This window comes from Alligator mississippiensis, chromosome 5 (assembly GCF_030867095.1).
Source record: "Alligator mississippiensis isolate rAllMis1 chromosome 5, rAllMis1, whole genome shotgun sequence".
NCBI classification, from domain to species: domain Eukaryota; kingdom Metazoa; phylum Chordata; order Crocodylia; family Alligatoridae; genus Alligator; species Alligator mississippiensis.
In genome coordinates this window covers 190811890-190828683 of record NC_081828.1, presented here as the reverse complement: position 1 = coordinate 190828683, position 16794 = coordinate 190811890, and the positions used below count along the sequence as shown (strand labels likewise).

At 43.4% G+C, this 16794-nt stretch overlaps 1 long non-coding RNA gene across 1 annotated transcript in view; it reads right to left on the bottom strand.

Moving 5' to 3' along the window:
- The window catches only part of LOC132250947 (uncharacterized), a 227778-nt gene extending 217656 nt beyond the window's left edge, over positions 1–10122 (bottom strand). Inside the window, exons 1-2 of the long non-coding RNA XR_009462694.1 lie at positions 10078–10122; positions 9398–9503 (exon numbers count right to left, since the gene is read on the bottom strand). This is a non-coding gene — a long non-coding RNA (uncharacterized LOC132250947). The remainder of the gene's footprint in view (positions 1–9397; positions 9504–10077) is intronic.
- Positions 10123–16794: the final 6672 nt, after the last annotated feature.

Genomic DNA, 16794 nt, shown 5'->3' with positions numbered 1-16794 from the left:
AGGCTCAGGTAGGTGGAGCAGAGGGGAAGGAGCTCTTCATTTTTCATCTGTGAAGGACAGATGGTTGAGCAGTTATCCTTTTCCAGAAATAGTGGAAAAAGAATAGTGGGAAAGGAACTGGATAAGCACCATTCAAAAATGCTTAACATTCCCAAGAATTAAACTATTTGGTACCTTCCCACTCCCAAGGAGTCCCCCTGCCAGCAGCTTCAGTAGCAAGAACAGCTTTAGCCAACAGTTTCCATTGAGTTCTAGGGTCTGGGAGATCAGAATCATTAGGCACCAGGCAACTCACCACACCTCCTGATAAGATGCATCAACAGAAAATGCAACAGTAACTAACTGATGCTTACTGGACTGTCAGAACATGTCCATATGGCTTTAGCAATGCCTCCAAATGCTCTACCAAGAAGCAGCCCATCCACCTACTCCTGCTCTTTACCAGACTGGAAGGGAGGCAATGAACCTGAAGCCACCTTGTGGGCACTCCCTGCTGCCATTGCCACATTCACCAGAGACACATCTTGACAGCAGTGTGTGGGGAAGTGGGGGAAAGTACGCAAGAGCAGGAGTTACCATGGGACCGCTTCACTGTCTTCTTTCCAGGTTTAACATGCACCAAGGAGTGGGTGGGCAAGGCATATTTCTTTGAAGCACTCTCAGGAGCACCAAAGAAGTAATATAACGCTATCTTTATTAGGTAATGCAACAGCCAACCCACACTTGAACTGAAGCACAAGCACCACATCTGCAGCCTTGAAAACTAGCCTTCTGGACAGGTGGAACTATCATAACCTGTACTGGTCTGACCCCGGCAAGACTAAAGCCCGAGAGCAGCATTCAAGGAAGTGTGCTGTAGCCTACGGCTGACATTTAAGAGCTGAAAATCTGGGTGCCTAATATGAAGAACTGAAAAATCAGGCAACTTCGTTAAAAGGTCCTTAACAGGCACAGTTCATGTTGCAAGCACTCTGCAACCCTAACAGACAGGAAGTTTATTAAGCTGCCACAGCATGGCCGTAGGTGCCTTAATTTAGTTTGGAAGGTTTAGCCAATGTTGCTACATATGCAAACAAGAGCAGCATAGCAATAATGAATACCTTCTGGAGAGCAAACTACCTTATAGAACCTCTTATTTCAGCTACTCTTAATCAGGATTTTTCAGCTGTAGTAAAATCTGCATTGACTGGCACAAATCTATCCCTTTTGTTGATACAATATCATCCCAACACCTGCTGGGACAGTACACCACTACTATTTTCAAAAGTCAAGGTATACACAAATTTCTACCCAGGTTAAATCCAGAGCTAAACTTTCCTGTATTGAATAGGATCTGAATCTAGTGGGTTGGCTCAGGCCTAGTGCTATTGTAATAAACTATGAAGAAAGCCTTGCTTTTCTTCACTGCAAGAACCACATAAAAAGTTTCCTAGACCAGTGTATTCATAACCTCATGGCTACAAACACAACAGTATTTCAAAAAAAGTTATTATAGGCAAACAAATCCAGATTAGAAGACAACAGCCCAGAACAATGGATGTGCTTAATGCTATTAATGTTTAAAAGCTGTGCCACTTTGAAATAATGTTGAGCTTTTTTTTTACAACAGGGAAACTGCTGGCTTTTGTCTAATTTCCATGCTACTGTTCCTTGGGGAGTCACCATATTTCAAACATGTCTAGCTTAATGAAATTCTTTTTATTTTAGTCTGTTTTGGTGTAGCAGATAAAAATAAATCTGACAAGTATTTCAGATTCATGGCATCAGTCTAGCTCAGGCAAAGCAAGTAGAGTCGAATTGAGCCAAGTGGGACTGTAATACCACTGGAGTATTAGCTAGATTAAACATTAATAATGACTTCTTTCTTCTTTTGATCAGTGAAGTAGCAATGAAGTGGTAAAGGCAAAGTCTATGATGTTGACATACATTTTTATTATCTCCTAGTCAATTTTTTTGAAGTCTTGGGAACTGGCTCCTCAAATACTTCCCAGGTCAAAGGCAGAGAAGAGTGAGTGAGAATTATGTTATTTTATTTCAGCTGTGAAAAGGCTGTGCAACTTTGAATATTAAGCAAAATTAAGCTTTCAGAAATTATCAAGAAACAAGTCAAATAAATTTTTAAGCTGAAGTCTAGTGTTGCTAAATTAAAGCTGCAGATACTTACAGGGGTTCAGATATAAAATTACTCCAATAACCTTCTACAACCAAACTGAGTACATTCCAATTAAATGTTATTTGAGCTTCAGTTTTGTTTTCCATTTTCACCATTTCTGCACATGCTGGTTGTGCTAGGCCTATCTGCTTTACATGTGGGGCAATGACCTAGGCCTGCCAGGAAAACTACAAGCCTCTCGTGGTTACAGGGAGGCCACTAGATGCATACCAACTGATCAGTGGGGACAACAATTGAAAAAGCAGGGACAGAAGTGAAGGTCACAGGTTGATAATGATGGTTCAGGGGGGGAATCCCAAGAAGAGAACACCAACTAGTGCCCACTGCCCTCCAAACCTATCCAAGCAGGCAATGGAGAAACACTGCTTGGAGACGCACATGGAGAAGCAACAGAAAAAAAACCCAGCAGTCATCTAGATTCCATCTAGCCAGGGCCTCCTTCCTGGTCTGGCAGAAGGTGAATTTGGCCACAGCCAGAAAGATGTTGACCTAGAGGTCCTGGGACTCAGAGGAGCAGTGGGCAGAGAGCGCATAAAATAAGAGGTGCACGGAGAAGTTCAGCCAGATCCTCCAGAGGAGATTCCTGAAGAGGCAGTGGAGGGGCTGCAGCCTGGTACATGCAAGGTAGGCAAGCACCAGGGTCTTCCTCTGTCCACAGACGGGCAAGTGTTGCAGGAGTCGATAAAAGTGTGCCAGATAAGCGTCCATGCAGATGGCTGTGTGTAGGAGCCAGAAGCCTAGATCCCTGGTGACGTGTGGGATTACGGTAGAATACAAGATGGAAGGACTAGTAGGGAGCCCTACCTTTCCAATTCAGCTGGATACAAAAAGTACCAAAGAAATCTCATGGAAAAAGCCATGTCCTTACAAGATTTTCAGCCTCATTTTGCAGACCCCAGGGGCCTACAAAAAACAAACCACCCCCACCAAAATCTGAAGTTCATAGTGTGTTTTTTTTTTAAGTAAACCTGAAATGTGAGCCTTTGAAATTTTCCCATCATTACTAGGGGCTGCAACAAAGAAGCTTGGGCATCAAAAGACATATTTAAAGTGTTGGAGAGTGATTTGGTTTTGTTCACTCTTATCTTGTCAAATGAACTTTTTTTATTATGATTTTGGTCAGGTTTTTCCAATGTTATATGTTTTGGTTTTGTCAAAAAAATATGAAAATTACAGTGAATAACATGTTTTCATGGAAACCATGTAGCACATTTTTGGACCTGTTTTAACCAGAATCATTTCATACAGAGGATCACATAAATTATTAATGGAAAAGGTGAGGAGGGGAAAATTCCTCCCCATTCCTCCAAATCTCAAACTAATGGAGAAAGAAGAAATCCTAATCGTTTTCCTTTCTTTCAGTGTGAAAGAGGAAACTGAGACAGAGGTCTGAGAATGACCAGCATGTCAACTAGCTGCTAGTAATTAGGGTGCAGAAAGCATTGAACTACTCAAGGGCGCATCTACAAGAGACATTTACTGCAGAGCTGCCTAATTAGCTCTGCAGTAAAGTCTCAGCTTGTACAGGTGTAGCACTTTTAACCTACAGGAAACGAATTTACTCCACCATAGGTTAGTACTTGTAAATACAAGTACTATCCTACAGAACCACTCTTTAATGCACAGCAATGCATGTGTAGATGCTGACAGGCTGGCTGGGGCATGAGGGTGCTTCACTACAAGAGCTGCCTGCTGGCTAGCCCCAAACCAGACCACCCTTGTGCCTCAACCAGCCCCTCTGCAGCAAGTTGAACTGGGTCAGAGCAGCCACAGGCTGGAAGACTGGCCCTCTGGGACCCATGCAGCCAAGGCTGCTCCAACCCAGCTCAACCTGATGTGGTCCTGGGTGCACATGTAAATGTGGTGCCAAGACGTAATAAATTCTGATGCAATATGAACCAGAGTTTAGTGATCTGTGCTAATAGCACCTGTAGATGCACACAAGTAGTACTAAATTACTACTGAACTGCTCTATTAGTACTTGTGGGATAATTCAGTATTTCCTGTCATCTATGACCTTATTACAGAAACCTAGTTAACCGCAGACTTTGCTGTTAAGAAACATATCAATCTGTTTTTTATTTCTTTGGGTACGAAATAGAAAAACCCGTATAAACACAAATATCTATCAAAGGGTTTCTTACTGCCTCAGCATCTCTGCTGGTCAATAATATCCTTGGAATAATTCCCAGCTGAACTAAATCCCAGACATCCTACGACACAGACTGTTGACTGTGGATAATGAACAATTATCATGTGAACAATTAGATGCTACTATGGCTAGACTTGACCCATGCATAGATTTTCCACAAGCTGTAATATTTTTCCCTTTCATACTTTCCACATTTGTGTAGCATATTAGTACTATTTTGTAATCATTTTGTCCTTTTTTGCACCCACTCCACAGTACTGCTAGAGCTACTGGAGCGGAGGGGAGTGGGGGGAAAGAACAGTTTCTAATACACAAGATATGCCATTTAAAAATAAACACAAGGGCCAGGTACAGACATTACAATTTGACTGGTATAAGTGATCAGTGATCATCCTATACCTGTAACAGAACAGACGTTCAGCACACAAAACCAGTCTATAATCCAGCTCAGACCAGGCAACCCCTAGCTGGCAGCTCGCTGCTCCTCCCTCCCTTCTGACAGCCCTGTGGGGCTGGGCTGGGCTGCATTAACCCAGCCCTGATTGCAGGACAAATTAACTTAGGGAACACAAGTTCCCAATGGCTCTCTAAAGTAGAACACCTTAATCTGGTACCTCATTTGAGGAGGATTAATTTTTCATGTGATCAGCCACTTTAAAAGCGCTCTGCAGCCATGCACATGTCACAGCACAGCTGTAGAAGGCTTTCGGGAGGTGGGCGATTGCACAAGAAATAACTTCTGTCTGTGCCCTTTATACCAAAAGGTATTTAATGGATTTTACAGCAGATCTGTCTGTCTTCATTGAGTGTGAAGATCTGCCCCGTGTCCTGTCCAAGAAGTTCCAAACCCCTCCTATTGGAAGGGGGAGGGCACTTGAGATTAACCTCATGGAGTCTCAGGGATTTATTGGGTTTTTTGTGGATTTTGCTAGAAGGGAAAAATGCAGCGCATACCCCACATTCTCTTCCACAGGAATAAAGGACTTCCTCCCTTTTGATCTTTCTGCCACCAGTGGCACACAGCTTTTACTCAGTGCCTCACTGGGATTCAAGTTACTGCTTATAAGTGTCTCTACCAATTTAAAACCAGTCTAGACTTAAATAAGATAATAAAAAGGTCTTTCCTCATCTCCCTTAAAAGAAAAGACTCAAGTACAGAGGCCTTATGCAGTAAATTAATTCACAGCAAAGTAGTCAGTTCCTCACCCAAACAAGATATTAAAACACAGAAACAATGTGGTACAAAAGAAGAATATCCAATTCCATATTATTAAAATGGGAGCTATTGGATGATTCTTACATGAACACAGTCAAGTAACACCAAGAGAGACAAGAACCTCTTTGAAAATATCTACATCTCGTACATTCCAGAGGTGATATTCTCCAGTACTGTTATCACTTTCCTGTCTTGAGAATTCCTGATAATTTCATGTAATTGTTGTAACCAAGTCTCCCCATTTGCTTTGATGTAAAATGTTCTTGGCACACTGCCCTATTATAAAACAGAAAAGCAAGGGGAGGAGAATGAAGCTCTGCATATAGGTCCTAGATACTCCAAGTTCTCTGTATTTGTTTTGTTTTGAGTGGTTGATTTATTTTTGTTCCTTAATCTAGGCAGTTTACAAAATAGCTTGTCAATTCCTTTCTCTATGCCGTAATTATTAAACTCACATGTTTTACAAACTTACCAGAAACATTTTCAGTTCCCCATCACCACTCTTCATCTTGTGCGCTTCAGGAGCTGCTCTACTTAACCAGGCAGCTTCTCTGAACCATGTACTATCACAGAATGGCTGACTCCTTTCAGTACAGTGACTCTAGGTCTCCTGTAACAGAACAGGTGTTTCTCTGATGGACCCAATTAGAAGGGTGGGGCAGCACCTGGGACTAATAAATACAGAAAGAGAATTCAGCAAGTAGTATTTGGCTGGGGGAGAAAGAGTTGTAGAAATTCCCTGGAGAAACCTGAGACTAGGGGAGTAGGAGAAAGGTTGGCTTAATTGCTGACTTCCAAAAGGGAGAAGGCTGAAGGCAGCAGGATCTGGTGGCAATCTTGCACTCAACTGATACAGTCATGACCAGAGAGAGACAGTCATGGAAGAAAGAAGAAATGGTGGGTCCTGGCATAGCAGGTGGCACCCAGGGTACTTATGAGATCAGGGAATGCAAGAAGCCCCTAATGCGTGCAGCACCCTAGGCCTAGAGAACCAATGACAATGACCACCTGGGGTGATAAGGAACAATGGTCATAAGCTGATGGAGAATAGGCTTAGGTTAGACATCAGAAGGCAATATTTTACAGTTAGGGTGGCCAAAATCTGGAACCAACTTCCCAGGGAAGTGGTCCTCGCCCCTACCTTGGGCAAACTCAAGAGGAGGTTGGACAATCACCTGTCTGGGGTCTTGTGAACCCAGCATTCATTCCTGCCTGTGGCAGGAGGTCAGGCTAGATGATCTGTTCAGGTCCCTCCTGACCCGAGGTACTATGAAACTGAATATGCAACTATAATAACTAAACAAATGCGATTGTTAAACAGTTCCTTTGCCGACTATCAAGTTCTGCAGAAGAGTGTATAAGCGAACAAATGGAAAAGCATATAAAGGCAAATATCCAGAATTTCTACTGAACAGACGGTGAAACCACTTCAAATGGATGGTATCATCAGTTGTTATCCCATAAGTGTTTTTAAAATCTAGCTATTTTAGCTGCAGTCAGTCAATTGAGCATGCACATTTATATGCACTGTATTTATAGTTTAATATTTTAAAAAAGAATCAAATTTAGGGCTTCCCAACCCCTTTCTTCATTATTCAAGGAGAAGACAGAGGCAATGGCCATTATTATTCTGATGACAGCATTATCACAGTTCAACTAAGCAACACCATGGGAACTTACCAACAGAATTGCAGGCCATGAATTCTGTGTGCCCAGAACTATTGTCCAACAGGGAAGCCAGCCTATCCATATTTAGACAGTAGATAGGTAGACAGATGAGATCAAAACTTTAAGGAAGATGTTCCTTCAGGGACTTTTTGAAGGAATTCATTTTCTTACACTAAGCCAAGTACACACTAAGCTTTGCACCTGAAAGGGAAGAAGATGGAAAGCACATCTGCAATTTTCAGTTCCATGCAGTAGGTAGGCAAGGCTGAGCAATAGGAGGTATTTTTTCATCAAGCAGTTTGAATGCTTGGGAAAGGCCTGACAGTGGAATAAGGATTTTAGATGCCATTTTAATGTAGAGTGGAATGTATACAAGTGTCCCATATTGAGCACCAAGGCTAAGCACAGACAATCAAAGAGCCCAAGGCTGAATCAATTCAAACCTTGCAGGTCAGTCTAAGCCGGGAGTTCTCAAAGTGTTTATGCCATGGCCTGGCAAACTGAAGCCCAGAAGTGGCTGTGGCCCAGCAAACCATGGCCCAGCAGTCACAGCTCACCACAGCTGGAATTTTCCACCAGCAGACAGGTAAGGATACCCCCACCCTGTGGGTGGGGGTGGTGAACCAACCCCTGTGCTGCATAAGGAGCCGTGGCCTCTTCACCCAGCTCTGGTGGACCGCAGTTTGCTGGTCTGTGGCCACTTCCGGTCTGGTAGCCAACTGTGCTGTGGACCAGCAGCCAACACGCCATGGTCCAGCACTGGGCCACAGCCCAGGGATTGAGAACCGCTGGTCTAAGCTGCATAAATTGAACCAATAAGAAAGTGAACAGACATTCACTTTTGATTCTAAAAATACAGCTACATGCCTGCAGTGGCTCAGGCCAGAAGCTGGAGGGCACTAGAGTACACCTCCCTGCTTAGCTGGAGCAGACGGCTTGAGCCAAAACTAGCCCACCCATCCTGCAAGGTGGGGGGAGGAGGCTGCAAAGCATCCTGGGATGCTGGGGGACTGTGAGTTAACTTGAATCTGGTTCATCTTAAACCAGTTTTTCACCATTTTGAAAGCAGTTTATGTGCACTGAACTTCTGTTGTGTTACAGATTTGAACTGGTTTCCAATCATTATACCAGCTTATGTGTAATTTCTGTCCCTAGCCTAAATGGTAGTTCATCTAGTTCTGCGAAACCACTCCCCTTCCTCAGCAGGAATATGACTTCCAGCAATTTCCTTTGGCTGAAACTGTAAGGCATTCATTCTCAGAAATTAATGTCTTAGTATGCAGACACTCCAAACTAACTTTAACTGGCTCAGATACTGATAGCAGGCTGCAAAACCACCCAAGGACAAGATAAATTTGCCACGTTGATCTCCATGCTGCTGTGGCCGAACTGCTAGCAGTACTCAAGCTAGTTAGTTTGTACTAAGCCAAATGTATTGTGAAATTGAAGCGTAAGCAAAAAGAGAATAGAGACCACTCTTACATACCTAGGATATTTCAAATGACTTGGACAAGGGGGTGAAAAGCACCTTGTTCAAATTCACGGATGACACTAAGATGTGGGGAGAAGTGAGCACGCTGGAGGAGAGGGACAGGCTGCGACTAGATCTGGACAGGTTACAGGGGTGGGCAGATGAGAACAGGGTGGGTTTCAATACAGACAAGTGCAAGGTATTGCACCTGGGGAGGAGGAACCAGCAGCAGACCTACAGGCTGGGGAACTCCCTTCTCACCACACCCAGAGACAGAAAAGGATCGTTGAGTCATTATTGATTCCAAAATGAACATGGGCCACCGATGTGGGGACATGGTCAGGAAGGCTAACCGCACCTTGTCATGCATCCACAGATGCATCTCATGCATCTAATAATGTGATCAGTATAAGTAACAAAAAAAGGTGCATATGTTTCATGCCTGATTAGAGCTGTATTCAGAATATTCCTCACAACCAGCATGTTTAATAGTTTTGATATTATGTATCAAAATTATTTGCTATAGTTTGATTTCAGTTATAACTAGCTTCTGGAAAAAAAGATGAATAATAAAGTATTTCAGTAGTGTTCAAGTGACATTATTGCTGTGATGGTTCAGGAGCTGAGAGGGGCAAGAATTCTTGTGGGTGATATCTTTTTTTGGACCAACTGTATAATATAGGTATAAGCAAGCTTTCATGTATCACAGTACTTTACCTCAGGCCTCAGGGTATTTCTGGACTTTGCTTAATGCTTTGTCCTATATTCTTTCCTTTTTTTTTTCTCTCTTTTTAGCCGCATTGCTTATTTATATCCTTGGTACCTTTCAAAAATACAAAAGACAGGTTTTAATTTCCAGACCTGAGCAATATTTTTGATATAACAATTTGGATTTTACAAGAAGACAAAAACAAAAGATATGCTTCTGGTGCCAGAAGATTTCTCCATCTAGTTTAGGTACCACAATGACTACTATAACCTAGAGCCTCACAAGCATGCATGCAGTTATCATCACAACACTGTATCAATGAAGAGAAGTAGCATTTATTCCTATATTACAGGTGGAAGCATTGAGATGCAGAGAGGTTATAAGGCTTGCCCAAGATCTCACAGGAAATTTGCTGCGGAGTCCAGCTTTGAATTGAAGTATCCCAAATCCTAAATTAGGACCTTAACCACTAGATTATACTTTAATAAGGTTTAAATGGCTGTTTGTATTTAAGCACAGACTATCATTTAAGATGGTAAGGGTTTTTCTTTTTAATATAAAATTAAAGCAAGGCTGTGGCTGCTTAATGGAAGGAGCTAAACATGAGATACAAAGACTGGGTTGGGAACATCTTAGTAATGGCAAAGCCAGCTCACAAAACAGGATTTGACAGAACAATATAACTTACCCAGAATTCACCAACTTTCAGGCCAGTAAACTTCCCAAGTGCCTGCATTTGTTAAAAGAACATGGAACAAAAAAATGGGGAAAAGTCAATTAGAAAAGGAATCTCTTCTGTATAAAACACCTAATCTTGAACCACATATTTTCTGTGTTCCATAGGAGTACTATTTTATATCTGCCCCGCTGTCATACCTAAGGGGGACTAAAGTAAGCGCTGCGTGATTCCTATAAGTGATATTACATGTACAAGCATATACAGCATATCGTAAAAATATTCATATTTTCAACATGTAAATGAGTTGATATATGCACAATGAGTTATCAAGTATACTTTTTTCCAGCAAAGTAATAACAACTACTAAAGACTATTTTAAGCTTATAGGAGAATAGGATTTTTATAGTCCATGTCAGGACAGATAATAATTTTTATATAATTTACATGGAGTAAGTTAATGTATAGTTCCAAAGAGCAGCAACAAAAAAAGGCCAGAAATCACCTGCAGCATTACAGACTATAATGTTAATAAGAAGTTGAGACAATCTCAGGAAAATAAGCTCCCCACGTTTCAGTGAACTTTAGGACAATAACTAGTGCTTACAATAATGAGCTATGTAAGTTTATATAGATCACTGAACACTGGTCTTACTCAGTGAAAAGGAAGTAGAATAAAATGTTTACATTTTTTTAAAGGAGGATTTTTTGCATCTGTAATTAAGTTTGTCTTATCTTCAATTTAATTTTCCTGTTCAACTTCCAGCAGTATTTTAACTGTAAAATGTCATGAATAAAAAGCACTGTCATAGGAAAATCTGGTACTACTTTGTGAATTGATTTTTTTTTTAAGAATGGGCATAAATGCTTCCATGTGTTGCCATGTCCCTGCTAGCAGTTAACTATGTCCTACTGCTTAACTCCTGTAGCTAAAGAGACTATAAACAGTTGACCAAGAGAGTTCTGACTTTAACAAGGTACGCCACCAATTCAGAGATGTAGCATACTGTTCTGTGTGTGTATTTGTCTCTCCTGAGCAGATGTTCTTTGGCCATTAACAAGTGTTTATAGCTGTGACATGCAGGAATGCCAGCATCAAACCAAAGCCGTCATCTTTCCAAAGAGCTTTAAAAGTTCAGACCACAAAATACTGAAACTAATCTGGTGCTGCTCATTGAAACTATTCCACTGATATTTGATGAAGCCAGAAGCAACAAGGGAAAAGGATAAAGAAGAGAAAGGAAATAGGGATGTTAAAGTAGCAACTTCAGGGGTGCAAGACAGTCCCCAAAAGATTGTCTAACATCTCTCCCAACTATCCTGCCAATCCAAATAAAAGATATCACCAAAACTCTTGCTTCTATATTAGTGATTGAGCCCTCCAGGAAAACCATCTCATCACAGTGAAGCAATGAAATAAGGCAACCAATGACAGTGTAGCCAAGCTGCAGTCATACCAGCCAAAGAAACTAGGTCCAGGTAAGGTTATATATAAAAAACACTGTACTGGTCTATCAGTGTCTATTATTTAAAAAGAGAATACCACAGATTATGTAAGCACCTTATATCATTAAAGCATTAGACTCAGAACAAGAGACAAAGTCTCGTACAAAGGCCAGGCCTGTTCTACCTGCTTGTATGGCACTGCTCCCTTTAAAGCCTCAAAACATTCATGGCTTCAGACATTCGGAGTTGTGCTGATCTGACCCCCAAAGAGCATCATGGGTTCTGTAGCCATACTAAATCCCAGACTTTCTAGGTCCTGGAGTCCAAGATGTCATAATTACCCTAAACCTCCTGATTTTTCAAAATAAATGTGGGTTTCCTATACTTGCCTTCTGGGTTTTGAACTGTTAGGATTCCTGCTGGCAAGTTTTTCCTCTGCAATTGTGAGAGCCAAAACCTTTTTTTTTAAACTGAGCTATGGGATCTTAACGCACATGTGACTTCAGGAGCAGGAGCTTTAACAAAATACCTTCTAGTGCAAAACCAATTATAGTCAGAAAGCAGGGTAGATTTGCACCTTATGGAATAAGAGCCTTGTTACACATTAATTTTAGGCAACAACTGGAGCTCTTAACCTTTGGATTGTCTGCACATTAACACCTGAAACTTGTTTTAAGCACACTTAAGGAGGCTTGAAGTTATGACACTCCAGGGCAGGTTTATCTCTGATCCATGTTACTTAGTTCACGTTCCATTAACATATGGCTACTCCCCACAGATGTGCCGCTCAAGTTGCAGTCCTCCAACATCCCAGGATGCAATGTCCCCTTTCTCCACCCTCCTGTTCTGTGCAGACAAATTTTCCACCCCCTGAACTCTACTGCCCAGGGGGTGGTTCTGGCATCAAGCCAACTCCCATACCCAGGACTGTATTGGCAAGTCACAGCTGTGCAAGTGGGGGACAGGCAGAGAAGATTTTAGCCATAAGGTGTGACTGCTCCAAACTTGAGCTAGCACTAACACTGATCAACATTTAAGCAGTTCAAAGTGCAACATATAACAGGGCCCTAACATGCCTAATTACCTCTCTAAAACCAATTATAAACATTGAGAAAGTTGGTACCACTTTAACAGCCACTAAACAGTGAGCACAGGGCTCAGATTTACAAAGCTGTTGATCTTCAGGCAAAGGCCATGGCAAGTTGCAATTCGCACTGGTACACCAGGGGTTTATACTAGGAGTGTGCGAAATGGACCTTATTTGATTTGGATTCAGATTCAGCCCAAAAGGAGGACAGTGATTCAATTAGTGAGTTCAGATCACTGCCCTTGATTCGATTCAGCCGAATCTGAAGATTCGATGCTGATTCAGAGAATCAGCGATTTGAACATAGGCACAGCTTTAAATGTTTTTTCTGCATACCTCGAGGTACCAGGCACAGCTTGTGAATGCTGTGATGGTGGGGCAGATGTGCAGGGGCCCCCTGTGTGCTCAGTGGTGAGCCTGGAAGTGGACCAGAAGTACTTCCAGCCTACTTCCAGGTCCACCTGGAAGCACCCAGGGGACTCCCCCATGCCCCTCTGGCTCAGCGATCAGCTGTGGAGGGACCCCAGGTGCCCCACCAGACCCAGGAGGCACCAGTCACCGAGCCAGCAGGGTGTGGGACCCCCCCCCTCCACGTGCTCTCTGGCAGACCCGGAAGTGCTTCTGGTCCACTTCTGAGTCTGCTGCTAAGCATGCTGGGGAGCCCCTCTGCACTTCTGTGGGATGCTTCATGGGACCCAGCATCGCAGCATTCACAAGCCACCTGCTACCTAGAGATATGTAGAAAAAAACATTTAAAGCTATGTCTATGTCTGAATTACCGAATCTTTCTGAATCAATTCAGAGGGTTCCAATTCGATTTGGAGAGGTTAAAGGGCCTCCGATTCGATCTGGATTCAGAGATTCAGCCACCAAATCAAGCCGAATCTCTGTTGAATCAAATCTGGGACCGAAGCTTCGCACAGCCCTAGTTTACACCAGAGCAGCTTCCCAGCTATATTAATGACAGAAAGTCCCACTGTAGTAGCTTTCCCAGCAGAAGAAAACTCACTACAGTATATGTCCTTCCCAAATGCCTTGCAAAGCCTAAGAGCATGCCTTGTGGGCTTTGGAAAGAAGAATAGGGTAACCACCCACCTGTAATTGGACAGGACAGTCCTGAAATATGAACATCAAGTCCCAGTACTGGGCTGAATGACTCCGGGACAGCATTTGTCCTGGATTCCCAGTCTCATGTAGGGATCTGGGTTTTCTGTTCACCATAGAAAAAACACAGGAAAGGTTTGGATTCCACTTGCAGGCAGGCAGAATTCCATGGCAGAGCAGGGACAGGACAGTCTCACAGATGGCTCATCCAGAGAGTGGGGGGTGGGGGGCGCTCCCCATTGCTGTGTGCACTCGTAAGGAGAGGAGGCATGGGGGGGGGAACACGTGCCCTCCCCAGATTTGTACATAGAGCGGGTGTGAGCTGCCCTGCTGCCCTCCCAGAAGGAGCCCTGCATCAGCCATTTCACCATGGTAAGGTATGCCCTGCCTACCCAGCAGCAGCAGGGGTGGTGGGAACAGCTGAGTTGTGCTCCCCACTGCTGCTGGGCAGGTAGGGAGCACCTCACCATGGGGGTGCAGTTGACGTGGGGCTGCTAGGGGGAGGGCAGCAGGACTGGGAGTCCTGAGCCTGCATTGTGCAGCCCGCATCCTCCCCCATCCACCATGGGCTCTGCTCTGCTCCAGCTGTGCCACCTGTGGAGAGGGAAGAGTGGGGAGATAGGTGTGTGTCCTGCCTTTCGATTTTGAAAAGGTGGTCATCCTAGAGAAGTCAAGAGCTTGGCCCGGGAACTGGCTGAGGCCGCATGCTCCAGGACCATGGTTGTCATGGGTGACTTCAATTACCGTGACATCTCGTGGGAGGATCACTCAGCAAAATCCGAGCAATTGCAAAGCTTCCTATCATATGTGGATGACTTCTACCTGACCCAAGAAGTCTACGGGCCAACGAGAGGTAAAGCGCTGCTCGACCTGGTACTGGCAACTGGGGATGACCTAATTGGCAACCTAGTGATTGATGGGAAGCTGGGTGACAGCAACCATGAGCTGATCACCTTCACCATCCGCCGTAAAGCTGGCAGGTCAGTCAGCAACACGGAAGTCCTTGACTTCAGGAAAGCTGACTTTGACAAGCTGAGGAGGCTTGTCAGTGAGGCCCTAAGGGACCACAACCCAAAGGGGAGGGGAGTTCAGGAAAAGTGGTTGCTCCTCCAGGGAGCAATCCTCAATGCACAAGCTAATTCTATTCCAACTCGGAGGAAAGGCAGCAAGAGGGCACAGCAGCCCCCCTGGCTCCCCAGAGATCTAGCAGACCTCCTGAGGCTAAAAAGAAAGGCCTACAAAGGATGAAGGGTGGGATTCACCTCCAAGAAGGAATATTCTGCACTGGTCCGGTTCTGCAGGGAGCAAACCAGGAAAGCCAAGGCTGCAACTGAACTCCAACTAGCTTCGAACATCAAGGACAATAAAAAATCCTTTTTTAGATATGTGGGGAGCCGGAGGAAAAGCAAGGGCAATATTGGACCCCTGCTAAACCAGATGGGACATCTGACAACTGACGCCCAGGAAAAAGCCAACCTGTTAAATGGGTACTTTTCATCAGTCTTTCATCAGTCCCCAGGAGTTTTTGTCCTTCAGTGAACACAGGAAGGGAAGCAGACAGTATAGGTTACCCCATTTAAACAGGAGAAACAACATCAGGAGTAATAATTAAATTAAGCAGTTTGGAGCTGATGTTGCGAGTCTCTCAAACATGTATCATTTCTTGTTAGAGAAGGAAAGAATCCAACACACAAAAAAAAGGATTTTGATGATTTTTAAGACCACAAGGGACAATGCCAAATACCTCATTCATCTTTTAACAGGTCTTCAGCAGCCCTTGTGGCTGCCGTATCCCACTGCTTCCTACCATACAAGTCCTATGGGTGGAAACAGATGTCGCCTTTCACATCATCTGTGTGCCACCAGAAAAATCTTTGGAGCAGCAGAAAGGTGAAGCAAAAAGGTGAAGAAAAGTGAAGCAAACAAACCTCCATGCCCTTTATTGTGCCACAAATGCAGCTGCAATGAAGGTGGTGTCAATTTGTGCTGCTACTTAGTGGTGGATGTTTACTTCATGGTGTGATCCTGAGGGGTGTCTCAGTAAGCAGGGAAGCCCTGACTTTCTCCGCTTGCAGAAATGCACCCTGAAGATCCTGGGGCATGTCTTGGTAAGAGGGGAAAGCCAAGAAGGTGCTAATGGCTTTAGGGACCCAACCCTGCCCGGGAATTCCTGTGGTGCACCAAACCAGGCCCCTCAAGTCCCCTGACATGTCACTCATTGTCCCGCAGCATCCCTGGGTGGAACAATCACCAAAGTTTGTTTCACCCACTGAAGTGGATCGGCTGTGCCAGAACACCACTGCACAGCTCATCCGCTTCATCTGGTGATGTTTGTTTCTATCCTACTGCGCTTACATACCCCAATCATGCGTTTGGAGGATTGATCACTTACCTCCCAGCTTTCACCTTCCCCTGTTTTTTGTATGTTCCTCCTTGCTTTCCACTGCCTTTTTAATCACCCATTCAAGGCTTTCTATATCATTATTTTCCCCCATGTTCTTTTTAATCCACTTCTTATTTTGCTCCCTTGTTTCTGAATTTCCACATGGTCTGGAAAAGCTAAAGGCACACACCACTTTTGCCTCCAGTATATATTATTGGAGCCAAAAGCATAAAATGTAAATTAACTTTAAAAGAAAAGAAGATTTCTTTTACTAACAGGGCAGTTTGGCACTTAAAAATGTTCTCTTGAAACATTTCTTGGTGACCCTATGGAAAGGATGCATGTTATTCATTTGAAGTAGCTAGACAATGCATTTAATAACACATTTTAAATGTTCAAGTAAGAGTAACACACCTTAACTCCTCTTCTGCTGTAATTTGCAACTAGACCAAAAAAGCCCCTTTGATTCAAAACAGTTTACCATCGAGTTTTTTGCCAAACTTAGCAAAATTTCTAAGCTCCATGTTACTTACCTTTAGCTCACACAAGTTTCTATTTCAGTACAAAATAAGGTTCTAGGACTAAATTAGGGTTCTTTTATTATATAACCACACTTACATGATTTTGCTTGTAAAAAATAAGTGACTGAGGGCTACACACATTTAAGGGCACTTGTACATGTGATGGGGGTTTAATCCCAAAAATTTTA